This window comes from Bufo bufo, chromosome 8 (genome assembly GCF_905171765.1).
Source record: "Bufo bufo chromosome 8, aBufBuf1.1, whole genome shotgun sequence".
NCBI classification, from domain to species: Eukaryota; Metazoa; Chordata; class Amphibia; order Anura; family Bufonidae; genus Bufo; species Bufo bufo.
In genome coordinates this window covers 67336761-67354842 of record NC_053396.1, presented here as the reverse complement: position 1 = coordinate 67354842, position 18082 = coordinate 67336761, and positions in this window count along the sequence as shown.

The following is an 18082-nucleotide window of genomic DNA, read 5'->3' as shown; positions in this document are numbered from 1 at the left end:
ATCTCCTGAACTCCAAACTGAATGTCAGAATGGGAAAGAAAGGTGATTTAAGCAATTTTCAGCGTGGCATGGTTGTTGGTGCCAGACGGGCCGGTCTGAGTATTTCACAATCTGCTCAGTTACTGGGATTTTCACGCACAACCATTTCTAGGGTTTACAAAGAATGGTGTGAAAAGGGAAAAACATCCAGTATGCGGCAGTCCTGTGGGCAAAAATGCCTTGTGGATGCTAGAGGTCAGAGGAGAATGGGCCGACTGATTCAAGCTGATAGAAGAGCAACGTTGACTGAAATAACCACTCGTTACAACCGAGGTATGCAGCAAAGCATTTGTGAAGCCACAACACGCACAACCTTGAGGCGGATGGGCTACAACAGCAGAAGACCCCACCGGGTACAACTCATCTCCACTACAAATAGGAAAAAGAGGCTACAATTTGCACGAGCTCACCAAAATTGGACTGTTGAAGACTGGAAAAATGTTGCCTGGTCTGATGAGTCTCGATTTCTGTTGAGACATTCAAATGGTAGAGTCTGAATTTGGCGTAAACAGAATGAGAACATGTATCCATCATGCCTTGTTACCATTGTGCAGGCTGGTGGTGGTGGTGTAATGGTGTGGGGGATGTTTTCTGGGCACACTTTAGGCCCCTTAGTGCCAATTGGGCATCGTTTAAATGCCACGGGCTACCTGAGCATTGTTTCTGACCATGTCCATCCCTTCATGACCACCATGTACCCATCCTCTGATGGCTAGTTCCAGCAGGATAATGCACCATGTCACAAAGCTCGAATCATTTCAAATTGGTTTCTTGAACATGACAATAAGTTCACTGTACTAAAATGGCCCCCCCAGTCACCAGATCTCAACCCAATAGAGCATCTTTGGGATGTGGTGGAACGAGAGCTTCGTGCCCTGGATGTGCATCCCTCAAATCTCCATCAACTTCAAGATGCTATCCTATCAATATGGGCCAACATTTCTAAAGAATGCTATCAGCACCTTGTTGAATCAATGCCACGTAGAATTAAGTCAGTTCTGAAGGCAAAAGGGGGTCCAACACCGTATTAGTATGGGGTTCCTAATAATTCTTTAGGTGAGTGTATATGTACAGTTGCAAGAAAAAGTATTTGAACCCTTTGGAATTATATGGATTTCTGCACAAATTGGTCATAAAATGTGATCTGATCTTCATCTAAGTCACAACAATAGACAATCACAGTCTGCTTAAACTAATAACACACAAAGAATTAAATGTTACCATGTTTTTATTGAACACACCATGTAAACATTCACAGTACAGGTCAAAAAAGTATGTGAACCCCTAGACTAATGACATCTCCACGAGCTAATTGGAATGAGGTGTCAGCCAACTCGAGTCCAATCAATGAGATGAGATTGGAGGTGTTGGTTACAGCTGCCCTGCCCTATAAAAAACACACCAGTTCTGGGTTTGCTTTTCACAAGAAGCATTGCCTGATGTGAATGATGCCTCACACAAAAGAGCTCTCAGAAGACCTATGATTAAGAATTGTTGACTTACATAAAGCTGGAAAGGATTATAAAAGTATCACAAAAGCCTTGCTGTTCATCAGTCCACGGTAAGACAAATTGTCTATAAATGGAGAAGGTTCAGCACTGCTGCTACTCTCCCTAGGAGTAGCCGTCCTGTAAATATGACTGCTAGAGCAGAGCGCAGACTGCTCATTGAGGTGAAGAAGAATCCTAGAGTGTCAGCTAAAGACATACAAAAGTCTCTGGCATATGCTAACATCCATGTTAGTGAATCTACGATACGTAAAACACTAAACAAGAATGGATTTCATGGAGGATACCACAGAGGAAGCCACTGCTGCTCAAAAAAACATTGCTGCACGTTTACAGTTTGCACAAGAGCACCATAGCAGCACAAGAGTTCCACAGCAGTACTGGCAAAATATTCTGTGGACAGATGAAACCAAAGTTGAGTTGTTTGGAAGAAACACACAACACTATGTGTGGAGAAAAAGAGGCGCAGAACACCAAGTATGCTTTGGGGATGCTTTGCTGCGTCAGGGCCTGGACGGATTGCTATCATCGAAGGAAAAATGAATTCCCAAGTTTATCAAGACATTTTGCAGGAGAGCTTAAGGCCATCTGTCCACCAGCTGAAGCTCAACAGAACATGGGTGTTGCAACAGGACAACGACTCAAAGCATAGAAGTAAATCAACAACAGAATAGGTTAAACAGAAGAAAATACGCCTTCTGGCCCAGTCAGCCCAGTCAGAGTCCTGACCTCAACCGGATTGAGATGCTGTGGCATGACCTCAAGAAAGCGATTCACACCAGACATCCCAAGAATATTGCTGAACTGAAACAGTTCTGTAAAGAGGAATAGTTAAGAATTACTCCTGACCGTTGTGTACGTCTTATCTGCAACTACAGGAAACGTTTGGTTGAGGTTATTGCTGCCAAAGAAGGTTCAACCAGTTATTAAATCCAAGGGTTCACATACTTTTTCCACCTGCACTGTAAATGTTAACATAGTGTGTTCAATAAAAACATGGTAACATTTAATTCTTTGTGTGTTAATAGTTTAAGCAGACTGTTACTGTCTATTGCTGGGACTTAGATGAAGATCAGATCACATTTTATGACCAATTTGTGCAGAAATCCATATAATTCTAAAGGGTTTGCATACATTTTATTGCAACTGTATGTGTGTGTGTGCTGTATGTGTTTTGCAGACATCCACTTATTTATTTATTTATTCATTTTAACCATAGAAGCAAACATACATACGCTACAGCTACAGTACATGCTCCAGAGTACATGCAGGGAGAGTTGTGTCAATCAACCCAAAAATGTAGGTTAGGCAAAGATCTCGACATCCTGCTGGAGCTATGAACCCAGCAGTTCACAACATTGTGGAGCACAATACCTCACAATGTAGTCCATTATGTACTGTACTGTAGGTGAGGCAGAGATCCTGACATCCATGCTGGAGCTGAGAAGTTACCCTGAACACAGCGCTTTTAAATACTTCAGTCAAGGGTCAATAAAATAAAATAAAAATTAAGAAAAGGGCAGCATCTCTGCTTCATAACAAATCAGGACTGCCATTTTCTTTTCTGGCTGGTCCTTTAATACCAGGAGGTGTGTTTTCATTGGTTCCACAAGTCACATGCCCTCCCCTGCCCATTCACATAAATAAAAAATAGGTTTCATTCACAGAATACAGACAATCAAGGAAAAGATCCCACGGTCATGAGAGCCAATAAGATAAAAGTTCAGAGGAACAGAGGGCATGTGACTTGTTGAACCAATGAAAACACAGCTCCTAGTATAAAAAGACCAGCCAGAAAAGAAAATTGCAGTCCTCATTTGTTATGAAGCAGAGATGCTGGCCGTTTTTTTTTTTAAATTGACCCTTGAATGTAGTATTTAAAAGCGCTGTCTTCAGGGTAACTTCTCAGCTCTAGCATAGGTGTCGGGATCTCTGCCTCACCTACCGTACATGATGGACTACAGTATATTGTGGAGTATTGTGCTCCAAAATGTTGTGAAGCACTGGGTGCATACTGTAGCTCCAGCAGGATGTCGAGATCTTTGCCTAACCTATATTTTTGGGTTGATTAACACAACTCTGCCTACCCTGGAGCATGTATTGCTCTTGTATAGAGTTGAGCGAACACCTGGATGTTCGGGTTCGAGAAGTTCGGCCGAACTTCCCGGAAATGTTCGGGTTCGGGATCCGAACTCGACCCGAACTTCGTCCCGAACCCCATTGAAGTCAATAAGGACCCGAACTTTTGGGCACTAAAAAGGCTGTAAAACAGCCCAGGAAAGAGCTAGAGGGCTGCAAAAGGCAGCAACATGTAGGTAAACATGTAGGTAAATCCCCTGCAAACAAATGTGGATAGGGAAATGAATTAAAATTACGGTCCCGTAACAGAGAATCTGGCCTTATGTCAGCGCAGAATCTGTCTTCATGTCATAGCAGAGAATCAGGCTTCACGTCACCCACCACTGGAACAGGCCACTGTCACACATTTAGGCCCCGGCACCCAGACAGAGGAGAGAGGTCCCGTAACAGAGAATCTGGCCTTATGTCAGCGCAGAATCTGTCTTCATGTCATAGCAGAGAATCAGGCTTCACGTCACCCACCACTGGAACAGGCCACTGTCACACATTTAGGCCCAGGCACCCAGGCAGAGGAGAGAGGTCCCGTAACAGAGAATCTGGCCTTATGTCAGCGCAGAATCTGTCTTCATGTCATAGCAGAGAATCAGGCTTCACGTCACCCACCACTGGAACAGGACACTGTCACACATTTAGGCCCAGGCACCCAGGCAGAGGAGAGAGGTCCCGTAACAGAGAATCTGGCCTTATGTCAGCGCAGAATCTGTATTCATGTCATAGCAGAGAATCAGGCTTCACGTCACCCACCACTGGAACAGGCCACTGTCACACATTTAGGCCCCGGCACCCAGACAGAGGAGAGCGGTCCCGTAACAGAGAATCTGGCCTTATGTCAGCGCAGAATCTGTCTTCATGTCATAGCAGAGAATCAGGCTTCACGTCACCCACCACTGGAACAGGCCACTGTCACACATTTAGGCCCAGGCACCCAGGCAGAGGAGAAAGGTCCCGTAACAGAGAATCTGGCCTTATGTCAGCGCAGAATCTGTATTCATGTCATAGCAAAGAATCAGGCTTCACGTCACCCACCACTGGAACAGGCCACTGTCACACATTTAGGCCCAGGCACCCAGGCAGAGGAGAGAGGTCCCGTAACAGAGAATCTGGCCTTATGTCAGCGCAGAATCTGTCTTCATGTCATAGCAGAGAATCAGGCTTCACGTCACCCACCACTGGAACAGGACACTGTCACACATTTAGGCCCCGGCACCCAGACAGAGGAGAGCGGTCCCGTAACAGAGAATCTGGCCTTATGTCAGCGCAGAATCTGTCTTCATGTCATAGCAGAGAATCAGGCTTCACATCACCCACCACTGGAACAGGCCACTGTCACACATTTAGGCCCAGGCACCCAGGCAGAGGAGAGAGGTCCCGTAACAGAGAATCTGGCCTTATGTCAGCGCAGAATCTGTCTTCATGTCATAGCAGAGAATCAGGCTTCACGTCACCCACCACTGGAACAGGCCACTGTCACACATTTAGGCCCAGGCACCCAGGCAGAGGAGAGAGGTCCTGTAACAGAGAATCTGGCCTTATGTCAGCGCAGAATCTGTCTTCATGTCATAGCAGAGAATCAGGCTTCACGTCACCCACCACTGGAACAGGACACTGTCACACATTTAGGCCCAGGCACCCAGGCAGAGGAGAGAGGTCCCGTAACAGAGAATCTGGCCTTATGTCAACGCAGAATCTGTCTTCAGGTCATAGCAGAGAATCAGGCTTCACGTCACCCACCACTGGAACAGGCCACTGTCACACATTTAGGCCCAGGCACCCAGGCAGAGGAGAGAGGTCCCGTAACAGAGAATCTGGCCTTATGTCAGCGCAGAATCTGTATTCATGTCATAGCAGAGAATCAGGCTTCACGTCACCCACCACTGGAACAGGCCACTGTCACACATTTAGGCGCCGGCACCCAGACAGAGGAGAGCGGTCCCGTAACAGAGAATCTGGCCTTATGTCAGCGCAGAATCTGTCTTCATGTCATAGCAGAGAATCAGGCTTCACATCACCCACCACTGGAACAGGCCACTGTCACACATTTAGGCCCAGGCACCCAGGCAGAGGAGAGAGGTCCAGTAACAGAGAATCTGGCCTTATGTCAGCGCAGAATCTGTATTCATGTCATAGCAGAGAATCAGGCTTCACGTCACCCACCACTGGAACAGGCCACTGTCACACATTTAGGCCCAGGCACCCAGGCAGAGGAGAGAGGTCCCGTAACAGAGAATCTGGCCTTATGTCAGCGCAGAATCTGTCTTCATGTCATAGCAGAGAATCAGGCTTCACGTCACCCACCACTGGAACAGGACACTGTCACACATTTAGGCCCCGGCACCCAGACAGAGGAGAGCGGTCCCGTAACAGAGAATCTGGCCTTATGTCAGCGCAGAATCTGTCTTCATGTCATAGCAGAGAATCAGGCTTCACATCACCCACCACTGGAACAGGCCACTGTCACACATTTAGGCCCAGGCACCCAGGCAGAGGAGAGAGGTCCCGTAACAGAGAATCTGGCCTTATGTCAGCGCAGAATCTGTCTTCATGTCATAGCAGAGAATCAGGCTTCACGTCACCCACCACTGGAACAGGCCACTGTCACACATTTAGGCCCCGGCACCCAGACAGAGGAGAGGTTCATTCAACTTTGGGTTGCCCCGCAATATAATGGTAAAATGAAAATAAAAATAGTATTGAATGAGGAAGTGCCCTGGAGTAGAATAATATATTGTTAAGGGGAGGTAGTTAATATCTAATCTGCACAAGGGATGGACAGGTCCTGTGGGATCCATGCCTGGTTCATTTTTATGAACGTCAGCCTGTCCACATTGGCTGTAGACAGGCGGCTGCGTTTGTCTGTAATGACGCCCCCTGCCGTGCTGAATACACGTTCAGACAAAACGCTGGCCGCCGGGCAGGCCAGCACCTCCAAGGCATAAAAGGCTAGCTCTGGCCACGTGGACAATTTGGAGACCCAGAAGTTGAATGGGGCCGAACCATCAGTCAGTACGTGGAGGGGTGTGCACAGGTTCTGTTCCACCATGTTAGTGAAATGTTGCCTCCTGCTAACACGTTCCGTATCAGGTGGTGGTGCAGTTAGCTGTGGCGTGGTGACAAAACTTTTCCACATCTCTGCCATGCTAACCCTGCCCTCAGAGGAGCTGGCCGTGACACAGCTGCGTTGGCGACCTCTTGCTCCTCCTCTGCCTTCGCCTTGGGCTTCCACTGGTTCCCCTGTGACATTTGGGAATGCTCTCAGTAGCGCGTCTACCAACGTGCGCTTGTACTCGCGCATCTTCCTATCACGCTCCAGTGTAGGAAGTAAGGTGGGCACATTGTCTTTGTACCGGGGATCCAGCAGGGTGGCAACCCAGTAGTCCGCACACGTTAAAATGTGGGCAACTCTGCTGTCGTTGCGCAGGCACTGCAGCATGTAGTCGCTCATGTGTGCCAGGCTGCCCAGAGGTAAGGACAAGCTGTCCTCTGTGGGAGGCGTATCGTCATCGTCCTGTGTTTCCCCCCAGCCACGCACCAGTGATGGGCCCGAGCTGCTTTGGGTGCCACCCCGCTGTGAACATGCTTCATCCTCATCCTCCTCCACCTCCTCCTCATCCTCGTCCTCCTCGTCCTCCAGTAGTGGGCCCTGTCTGGCCACATTTGTACCTGGCCTCTGGTGTTGAAAAAAACCTCCCTCTGAGTCACTTCGAAGAGACTGGCCTGAAAGTGCTAAAAATGACCCCTCTTCCTCCTCTTCCTCCTGGGCCACCTCCTCTTCCATCATCGCCCTAAGTGTTTTCTCAAGGAGACATAGAAGTGGTATTGTAACGCTGATAACGGCGTCATCGCCACTGGCCATGTTGGTGGAGTACTCGAAACAGCGCAACAGGGCACACAGGTCTCGCATGGAGGCCCAGTCATTGGTGGTGAAGTGTTTCTGATCCGCAGTGCGACTGACCCGTGCGTGCTGCAGCTGAAACTCCACTATGGCCTGCTGCTGCTCGCACAGTCTGTCCAGCATATGCAAGGTGGAGTTCCACCTGGTGGGTACGTCGCATATGAGGCGTTGAGCGGGAAGGCCGAAGTTACGCTGTAGCGCAGACAGGCGAGCAGCTGCAGGGTGTGAACGCCGGAAGCGAGAACAGACGGCCCACACTTTATGCAGCAGCTCTGACATGTCGGGGTAGTTGCGAATGAACTTCTGCACCACCAAATTCAGCACATGCGCCAGGCAAGGGATGTGCGTCAAACCGGCTAGTCCCAGAGCTGCAACGAGATTTCGCCCATTATCGCACACCACCAGGCCGGGCTTGAGGCTCACCGGCAGCAACCACTCGTCGGTCTGTTGTTCTATACCCCCCCACAACTCCTGTGCGGTGTGGGGCCTGTCCCCCAAACATATGAGTTTCAGAATGGCCTGCTGACGTTTACCCCGGGCTGTGCTGAAGTTGGTGGTGAAGGTGTGTGGCTGACTGGATGAGCAGGTGGAAGAAGAGGAGGAGGAAGATGAGTAGGAGGAGGAGGAGACAGGATGCAAAGAATGTTGCCCTGCGATCCTTGGCGGCGGAAGGACGTGCGCCAAACAGCTCTCCGCCTGGGGCCCAGCCACCACTACATTTACCTAGTGTGCAGTTAGGGAGATATAGCGTCCCTGGCCATGCTTACTGGTCCACGTATCTGTGGTTAGGTGGACCTTGCCACAGATGGCGTTGCGCAGTGCACACTTGATTTTATTGGACACTTGTTTGTGCAGGGAAGGCACGGCTCTCTTGGAGAAGTAGTGGCGGCTGGGAACAACATACTGTGGTACAGCAAGCGACATGAGCTTTATGTAGCTGTGTGTGTCCACCAGCCTAAATGACAGCATTTCATAGGCCAGTAGTTTAGAAATGCTGGCATTCAGGGCCAGAGATCGAGGGTGGCTAGGTGGGAATTTACGCTTTCTCTCAAATGTTTGTGAGATGGAGAGCTGAACGCTGCCGTGTGACATGGTTGAGATGCTTGGTGACGCAGGTGGTGGTATTGGTGGTACATCCCATGTTTGCTGGGCGGCAGGTGCCAACGTTCCTCCAGAGGCAGAGGAAGAGGCCGAGGCGGCGGCAGCAGCAGCAGAAGAGGCCGAGGCGGCGGCAGCAGCAGAGGCCGAGGCGGCGGCAGCAGCAGAAGAGGCCGAGGCGGCAGCAGCAGAAGAGGCAGCAGGGGGAGCCTGAGTGACTTCCTTGTTTTTAAGGTGTTTACTCCACTGCAGTTCATGCTTTGCATGCAGGTGCCTGGTCATGCAGGTTGTGCTAAGGTTCAGAACGTTAATGCCTCGCTTCAGGCTCTGATGGCACAGCGTGCAAACCACTCGGGTCTTGTCGTCAGCACATTGTTTGAAGAAGTGCCATGCCAGGGAAATCCTTGAAGCTGCCTTTGGGGTGCTTGGTCCCAGATGGCGGCGGTCAGTAGCAGGCGGAGTCTCTTGGCGGCTGGTGTTCTGATTTTGCACACTGCTGCCTCTTTTGCTACGCTGTTGGCTCGGTCTCACCACTGCCTCTTCCTCCGAACTGTGAAAGTCAGTGGCACGACCTTCATTCCATGTGGGGTCTAGGACCTCATCGTCCCCTGCATCGTCTTCCACCCAGTCTTGATCCCTGACCTCCTGTTCAGTCTGCACGCTGCAGAAAGACGCAGCAGTTGGCACCTGTGTTTCGTCATCATCAGAGACGTGCTGAGGTGGTATTCCCATGTCCTCATCATCAGGAAAAATAAGTGGTTGTGCGTTAGTGCATTCTATCTCTTCCACCCCTGGGGAAGGGCTAGTTGGATGCCCTTGGGAAACCCTGGCAGCAGAGTCTTCAAACAGCATAAGAGACTGCTGCATAACTTGAGGCTCAGACAGTTTCCCTGATATGCATGGGGGTGATGTGACAGACCGATGGGCTTGGTTTTCATGCGCCATCTGTGCGCTTTCTGCAGAAGACTGGGTGGGAGATAATGTGAAAGTGCTGGATCCACTGTCGGCCACCCAATTGACTAATGCCTGTACCTGCTCAGGCCTTACCATCCTTAGAACGGCATTGGGCCACACCAAATATCGCTGTAAATTCTGCTGGCTACTGGGACCTGAGGTAGTTGGTTCACTAGAACGTGTGGCTGTGGCAGAAAGGCCACGTCCTCTCCCAGCACCAGAGGGTCCACTAACACCACCACGACCATGTCCACGTCCGCGTCCCTTATTAGATGTTTTCCTCATTGTTTCCATTCACCACAATTTTGAGAATGGCAAATTTGGGAATAGTTTTTCAACCCAGAACAAAAAGTGTGCTTTTACGGTCACTACAAATAACTTGACCAGCTAAAACAGTACAGATTTGGTTGAATAGAAATGTGAGGCCTGTTTTTTTTTGCGCTGTGTGACAGGTATAAGTTTAATCACAGAATTAGACTTCTATCTGCACGGTAGCGTGTGTCTTAGGTTTTTCTGAATGACACTATCAGCACCTTCAATGTAAGATATCCTTTTTGGGATAGATTTCAAGTAGGCCTCAAATACCAGAAACTAGTTATTTTGAGAATGGCAAATTTGGGAATAGTTTTTCAACCCAGAAAAAAAAGTGTGCTTTTACGGTCGCTACAAATAACTTGACCAGATAAAACAGTACAGATTTGCTTGAATAGAAATGGGAGACCAGTTTATTTTGCACTGTGTGACAGGTTAAGGTTTAATCTCAGAATCAGACTTCTATCTGCACGCTAGCGTGTGTCTTAGATTTTTCTGAATGACACTATCAGTACCTTCAATGTAAGATATTCTTTTTGGGATAGATTTCAAGTAGGCCTCAAATACCAGAAACTAGTTATTTTGAGAATGGCAAATTTGGGAATGGTTTTTCAACCCAGAACAAAAAGTGTGCTTTTAAGGTCACTACAAATAACTTGACCAGCTAAAACAGTACAGATTTGGTTGAATAGAGATGTGAGGCCTGTTTTTTTTTGCGCTGTGTGACAGGTATAACCCCTTAAGGACCTAGGACGTACCGGTACGCCCTATTTCCCGAGTCCTTAAGGACCGAGGACGTACCGGTACGTCCTGACTTAAAATCGGAATTCCGGCGCCGCAGGGGTTAATCGGAACGGGATTTCGGCTGAAATCATTCAGCCGGCATCCCGTAACAATGCAGGGGGGGGGTCAGACCTGCGGTTTTCTGCGTTTCCGGTCCATTCGGGTGTCCTGTGACCCGATGAACCGGAAAAAGACTGCGATCGGTGGCGTAATTATACACCACCTATCGCAGTCCGAGGATTTGGAGAGGCGGTGCTGGCCCTGGTGCTGAATGCCGCTGTCCAGGGTGCTGATTGGTGCAGGGGAGAGAGGCGCGAGATTCAAACTTCCTGCGCTCCTCTCTCCCCTCCTCTTCCTGTCCAGCACCCTGACCGTGCAGCATCGTCCAGCACCAGCTCCTGTGTCTCCCTAATCGGAATCCATCACCCTCCTGCACCCATCGCCACCCAGGTAGGTTAGGGTCAGTGAGGGAGAGGCACCGTTAGGCAGGGAAAGAAGGGAAAAGTAAGTTAGGAAAAAAAAAAAAGTACTTTTATTCCAAACTTCCAAACTTCCATCTAACCCTAACCCAGACCCCCCCTGCCACTTGCCCCCCCCCCCCCCACCAACCCAGGCTCAGTTTTGGCTAGACCCGGTGGCTGGACGCCGGTCAGTGCAGCCGAAATGAGGACATTTTGGGGCCTCGTGCTGCATATGGGTCTAGTCCAAAAACCCAGTGTCAGGCAATACTGGAGTGGGGACGTCCTATACCAGACCCCACTGTACAGTATGGTCATGATACGTCACCGGTTTGAGGCCATCCGGAAATGTCTGCATTTTTCCGATAATGCAGCATGTCCACCCCGAGGTGATCCTGCCTATGACCGGCTGTATAAGATACGGCCGGTCATCGATCACTTTGGGGCCACATTTCAGCAGGCCTACGTACCTGGAAGGGAGGTCGCGGTTGATGAGTCTCTCGTTGCGTTCAAGGGGAGACTCAGTTTCCGCCAATATATTAAAACAAAGCGGGCGAGGTATGGCGTGAAGCTATACAAAATTTGTGAGAGTGCCTCAGGGTACACTTACAAATTTCGTGTGTACGAGGAGCGAGATTCCCGTATTGAACCCCCAGAATGTCCCCCCACTCTGGGTGTTAGCGGGAAACTCGTGTGGGACCTTATGTACCCACTTCTGGATAATGGTTACCACTTGTACGTGGATAACTTTTATACCAGCATTCCCTTGTTCAGGTCCCTTGCAGCCAGATCCACGTTCGCTTGTGGGACCGTGCGGAAAAATCAACGCGGCCTCCCTACCTACCACCTCCGGGTACCTATCCCAGGGGTGAGACCCGTGCACTTACCAGTGGAAACCTGTTGCTGGTCAGGTATAAGGACAAGAGGGATGTCCTTATGCTGTCCACAATCCACGGTAACAGCACCACCCCAGTCCCTGTGCGAGGTACAGCGGCAACGGTCCTCAAGCCCAATTGTATCGTCGACTACAATCGGTATATGGGAGGAGTTGATCTCTCTGATCAAGTCCTCACGACATATAATGCCATGCGCAAAACCCGGGCATGGTACAAAAAAGTTGTGGTCTACTTGGTACAGGTTGCCATGTACAACTCTTTTGTACTATCCCGAAGCGCTGGCAGCACAGGGACATTCCTCCAGTTCTATGAGGCAGTCCTCAAGGACCTGATCTTTTCGGACCGGGAAAGAGCAGGCCGGAGTACCTCGGGAATTGGAGGCGCCCGGATCGTCCCTGGCCAACACTTTCCAGGTGTGGTCCCCCATACTGGAAAGAAGGGACGAACCCAAAAAAAGTGCAGGGTGTGTCACAAGAGGGGGATACGGAAGGACACCACCACTCAGTGCGACACTTGCCCCGATCATCCGGGCCTCTGCATTATCAATTGCTTCAGGGAGTATCACACTTCCATGGAGTACTAAATTTTTATAATCCTCAACAGTCCACTAGAGAACATAAAACACTATGGCTCTCAGACTTTGGAGACACGGAAACAATTTTTCTTTCCCCCAAAAATATTAGTTTTAGAGCAGGAATCCTCAAACTGCGGCCCTCCAGATGTTGTAAAACTATAACTCCCAGCATGCCCAGACAACCTACAGCCATCAGCAGGGCATGGTGGGAATTGTAGTTTTACAATATCTGGAGGGCCGCAGTTTTAGGATGCCTGCTTAGTGTCTCCAAAGACTGAGAGCCATACATATTGGGCATCGTCGCGTGCGTAAAAGTCGTCGCTATAAAAATAACTTTTGACCAAACGCCTCGGATGAACGGTGTTAAAAATATAAAATAAAAACTGTGCCAAAACACCCATTTTTGGGCAAAATTTCTATTTGAATCCATTTTGCCGGTATTAAAGCAAGGGTTAACAGCCAAACAAAACTAAATATTTATTGCCCCGATTCTGTAGTTTGCAGAAACACCCCATATGTGGTCGTAATTGGTTATATAGCCGCACGGCAGGGCATAGAACGAAGGGAACTCCATATGGTTTCTGGAAGGCAGATTTTGATGGACCGTTTTTTTTTTGACACCATGTCCCATTAGAAGCCCCCCCTGATGTAGCCTAGACTAGAAACTCCAAAAAAGTGACCCCATCTAAGAAACTACACCCCTCAAGGTATTCAAAAGTTACTTTACAAACTATGTTAACCCTTTAGGTGTTCCACAAAACCAAATAGTGAATGTAGAAACAATTTTAGAATTTAATTTTTTTGTTACATTGCCTCAAAAAAGAGAAATATAGAGCAACCAAAAATCAAATTTACCCCAAAAATAGTCCCAAAACAACAACTACCTTATCCCGTAGTTTCCTAGATGGGGTCACTTTTATGGAGTTTCTACTCTAGGGGTGCATCAGGGGGCTTGAAAGGGTACATGGTGTCAATAAACCAGTCCAGCAAAATCTGCCTTCCAAAAACCATATGACGTTCCCCTTCTTCTATGTCCTGCCGTTTAGCCAAACAGTAGTTTACGACCACATATGGGGTGTTTTTGCAAACTACACAATCAGGGCAACCCATTTTGAGTGTTGTTTGGCAGTTAACCCTTGTTTTACTCCTGGAAAAAAATTATTATATTGGAAAATTTTCCAAAAAATAGAAATTTCTAAATTGTTTCTCCATCTGCCATTAACTCTTGTGGAACACCTAAAGGGTTAACAAAGTTTGTAAACCCAGTTTTGAATACCTTGAGGGGTGTACTTTCTTAGATGGAGTCACTTTTTTGAAATTTCTATTCTAGGGGTGCAACAGGGGGCTTCAAATGGGACATGGTATAAACAAAACCAGTCCTGCCAAATCTGCCTTCCAAAACCCATATGGTGTTCCCCTCCTTCTATGTGCTACCGTTCGGCCAAACAGTAGTTTACGACCACATATGGGGTGTTTTTGCAAACTACAGAATCAGGGCAACCCATTTTGAGTGTTGTTTGGCAGTTAACCCTTGTTTTACTCCTGGAAAAAATTGATTATATTGGAAAATTTTCCAAAAAATAGAAATTTCTAAATTGTTTCTCCATCTGCCATTAACTCTTGTGGAACACCTAAAGGGTTAACAAAGTTTGTAAACTCAGTTTTGAATACCTTGAGGGGTGTACTTTCTTAGATGGAGTCACTTTTTTGAAATTTCTATTCTAGGGGTGCAACAGGGGGCTTCAAATGGGACATGGTATAAACAAAACCAGTCCTGCCAAATCTGCCTTCCAAAACCCATATGGTGTTCCCCTCCTTCTATGTGCTACCGTTCGGCCAAACAGTAGTTTACGACCACATATGGGGTGTTTTTGCAAACTACAGAATCAGGGCAACCCATTTTGAGTGTTGTTTGGCAGTTAACCTTTGTTTTGCTCCTGGAAAAAATGGATTATATTGGAAAATTTTCCAAAAAATAGAAATTTCAAAATTGTTTCTCCATCTGCCATTAACTCTTGTGGAAGACCTAAAGGGTTAATAAAGTTTGAAAAAACAGTTTTGAATACCTTGAGGGGTGTAGTTTCTAGAATGAGGTTTCATTATCTAAGCCTCACAATATGACTTCAAACCTGAACTGGTCCATAAAAAGTGGGATTTTGAAGATTTCTGAAAATTTCAAAATTTGCTTATAAACTTCTAAGCCTTGTAACATCCCCAAAAAATAAAATATCATTCCCAAAATGCTACAAACATGAAGCAGACATATGGGGAATGGAAAGTCATCACAATTTTTGGGGGTATTACTATGTATTACAGAGGTAGAGAAACTGAAACTTTGGAATTTGCTAATTTTTCAAAATTTACGGTAAAAATTGTATTTTTTTATGCAAAAAAATTAACTTTTTTGACCCAATTTTAGCAGTGTCATGAAGTACAATATGTGACGAAAAAACAATCTCAGAACAGCCTGGGTAAGTCAAAGCGTTTTAAAGTTAAGAGCACTTAAAGTGACACTGGTCAGATTTGCAAAAAATGGCCTGGTCCTTAAGGTGAAAATGAGCCCGGTCCTTAAGGGGTTAATCACAGAATCAGACTTCTATCAGCACGCTAGCGTGTGTCTTAGGTTTTTCTGAATGACACTATCAGTACCTTCAATGTAAGATATTCTTTTTGGGATAGATTTCAAGTAGGCCTCAAATACCAGAAACTAGTTATTTTGAGAATGGCAAATTTGGGAATGGTTTTTCAACCCAGAACAAAAAGTGTGCTTTTACGGTCGCTACAAATAACTTTACCAGATAAAACAGTACAGATTTGCTTGAATAGAAATGGGAGACCAGTTTTTTTTTTGCACTGTGTGACAGGTTAAGGTTTAATCTCAGAATCAGACTTCTATCTGCACGCTAGCGTGTGTCTTAGTTTTTTCTGAATGACACTATCAGTACCTTCAATGTAAGATATTCATTTTGGGATAGATTTCAAGTAGGCCTCAAATACCAGAAACTAGTTATTTTGAGAATGGCAAATTTGGGAATGGTTTTTCAACCCAGAACAAAAAGTGTGCTTTTACGGTCGCTACAAATAACTTGACCAGCTAAAACAGTACAGATTTGGTTAAATAGAGATGTGAGGCCTGTTTTTTTTTGCGCTGTGTGACAGGTATAGGTTTAATCACAGAATCAGACTTCTATCAGCACGCTAGCGTGTGTCTTAGGTTTTTCTAAATTACACTATCAGTACCTTCAATGTAAGATATTCTTTTTGGGATAGATTTCAAGTAGGCCTCAAATACCAGAAACTAGTTATTTTGAGAATGGCAAATTTGGGAATGGTTTTTCAACCCAGAACAAAAAGTGTGCTTTTACGGTCACTACAAATAACTTGACCAGATAAAACAGTACAGATTTGCTTGAATAGAAATGGGAGACCAGTTTTTTTTTTTGCACTGTGTGACAGGTTAAGGTTTAATCTCAGAATCAGACTTCTATCTGCACGCTAGCGTGTGTCTTAGGTTTTTCTGAATGACACTATCAGTACCTTCAATGTAAGATATTCTTTTTGGGATAGATTTCAAGTAGGCCTCAAATACCAGAAACTAGTTATTTTGAGAATGGAAAATTTGGGAATGGTTTTTCAACCCAGAACAAAAAGTGTGCTTTTACGGTCGCTACAAATAACTTGACCAGATAAAACAGTACAGTAAAAAAAAAGTAGTAAATGAGGCGCACAGGAACACACAAAGACCAAGCAGAGGTGCACTCAGTAAAGTGGACTCACCCAGTCCACTAAAAATAACGTGCAACTTGTGATAAATGAACTGGGCACTCTCAGGATACAGGGATCACACAGATATTTATTAATATATAAGGCAAAAAACGACAATAAAAGAGAGAATATGGCCCTCCTGTAGGAAAGCTATGTATAGAACAACACTTGCTCACTATAACCGGCACTCTGACTCTAGATGGATATTATAAACTACACATGGCATATTCTAACATTAAAACGACAATAAAAAGGTACATCAAAGATTATTCACACAATAAAAGAATCGCACAATTAAAACGCATATATATCGCAAATGCTGAATTTTTACTGGGAAAACTACAATTGCGAGTTGTTCCCCAACTCACTGGCGAAGTTCTGAAGCTCCAAGGTAACAGTTAGAGGCACCGTGACGTGATAGTCCCACAACAAAACAGGTATAGCGGCGTCCCGCTCTATATTCAACCAGTAGCGTCCCACTGGGCTAATAGCATTTGAGTCTTGTTAGATCTCTTGTCAGCAAATATTTGATGAAAAAGATAGTCTTACCGGAAAGGTTCTCCTCACCACTTCGCTGCACACCGTCGCTCTGCTGGGTCGTGTTTTTAATTACCTCCAGGCTTTTTTGAGCGGTCAGGTTGTTAAAATCCCACGTAGGTAAAAGTTTGGCATGTGCAGCCCGGTCTCTGCTGTAGGCTGTCACGGATTCTTTATACTTGAACCTTATCGTGGTGTTTAGCAGTATGGTGCGAGGTTCCGGCACTATCTATTGGTCCTCACTCCTTAAAATTCGGGGTCCTGTTAGAGCTAGACGCGTTTCGGGGCTTAAGATTGCCCCTTCCTCAGGGGCAATCTTAAGCCCCGAAACGCGTCTAGCTCTAACAGGACCCCGAATTTTAAGGAGTGAGGACCAATAGATAGTGCCGGAACCTCGCACCATACTGCTAAACACCACGATAAGGTTCAAGTATAAAGAATCCGTGACAGCCTACAGCAGAGACCGGGCTGCACATGCCAAACTTTTACCTACGTGGGATTTTAACAACCTGACCGCTCAAAAAAGCCTGGAGGTAATTAAAAACACGACCCAGCAGAGCGACGGTGTGCAGCGAAGTGGTGAGGAGAACCTTTCCGGTAAGACTATCTTTTTCATCAAATATTTGCTGACAAGAGATCTAACAAGACTCAAATGCTATTAGCCCAGTGGGACGCTACTGGTTGAATATAGAGCGGGACGCCGCTATACCTGTTTTGTTGTGGGACTATCACGTCACGGTGCCTCTAACTGTTACCTTGGAGCTTCAGAACTTCGCCAGTGAGTTGGGGAACAACTCGCAATTGTAGTTTTCCCAGTAAAAATTCAGCATTTGCGATATATATGCGTTTTAATTGTGCGATTCTTTTATTGTGTGAATAATCTTTGATGTACCTTTTTATTGTCGTTTTAATGTTAGAATATGCCATGTGTAGTTTATAATATCCATCTAGAGTCAGAGTGCCGGTTATAGTGAGCAAGTGTTGTTTTATACATAGCTTTCCTACAGGAGGGCCATATTCTCTCTTTTATTGTCGTTTTTTGCCTTATATATTAATAAATATCTGTGTGATCCCTGTATCCTGAGAGTGCCCAGTTCATTTATCATAAAACAGTACAGATTTGCTTG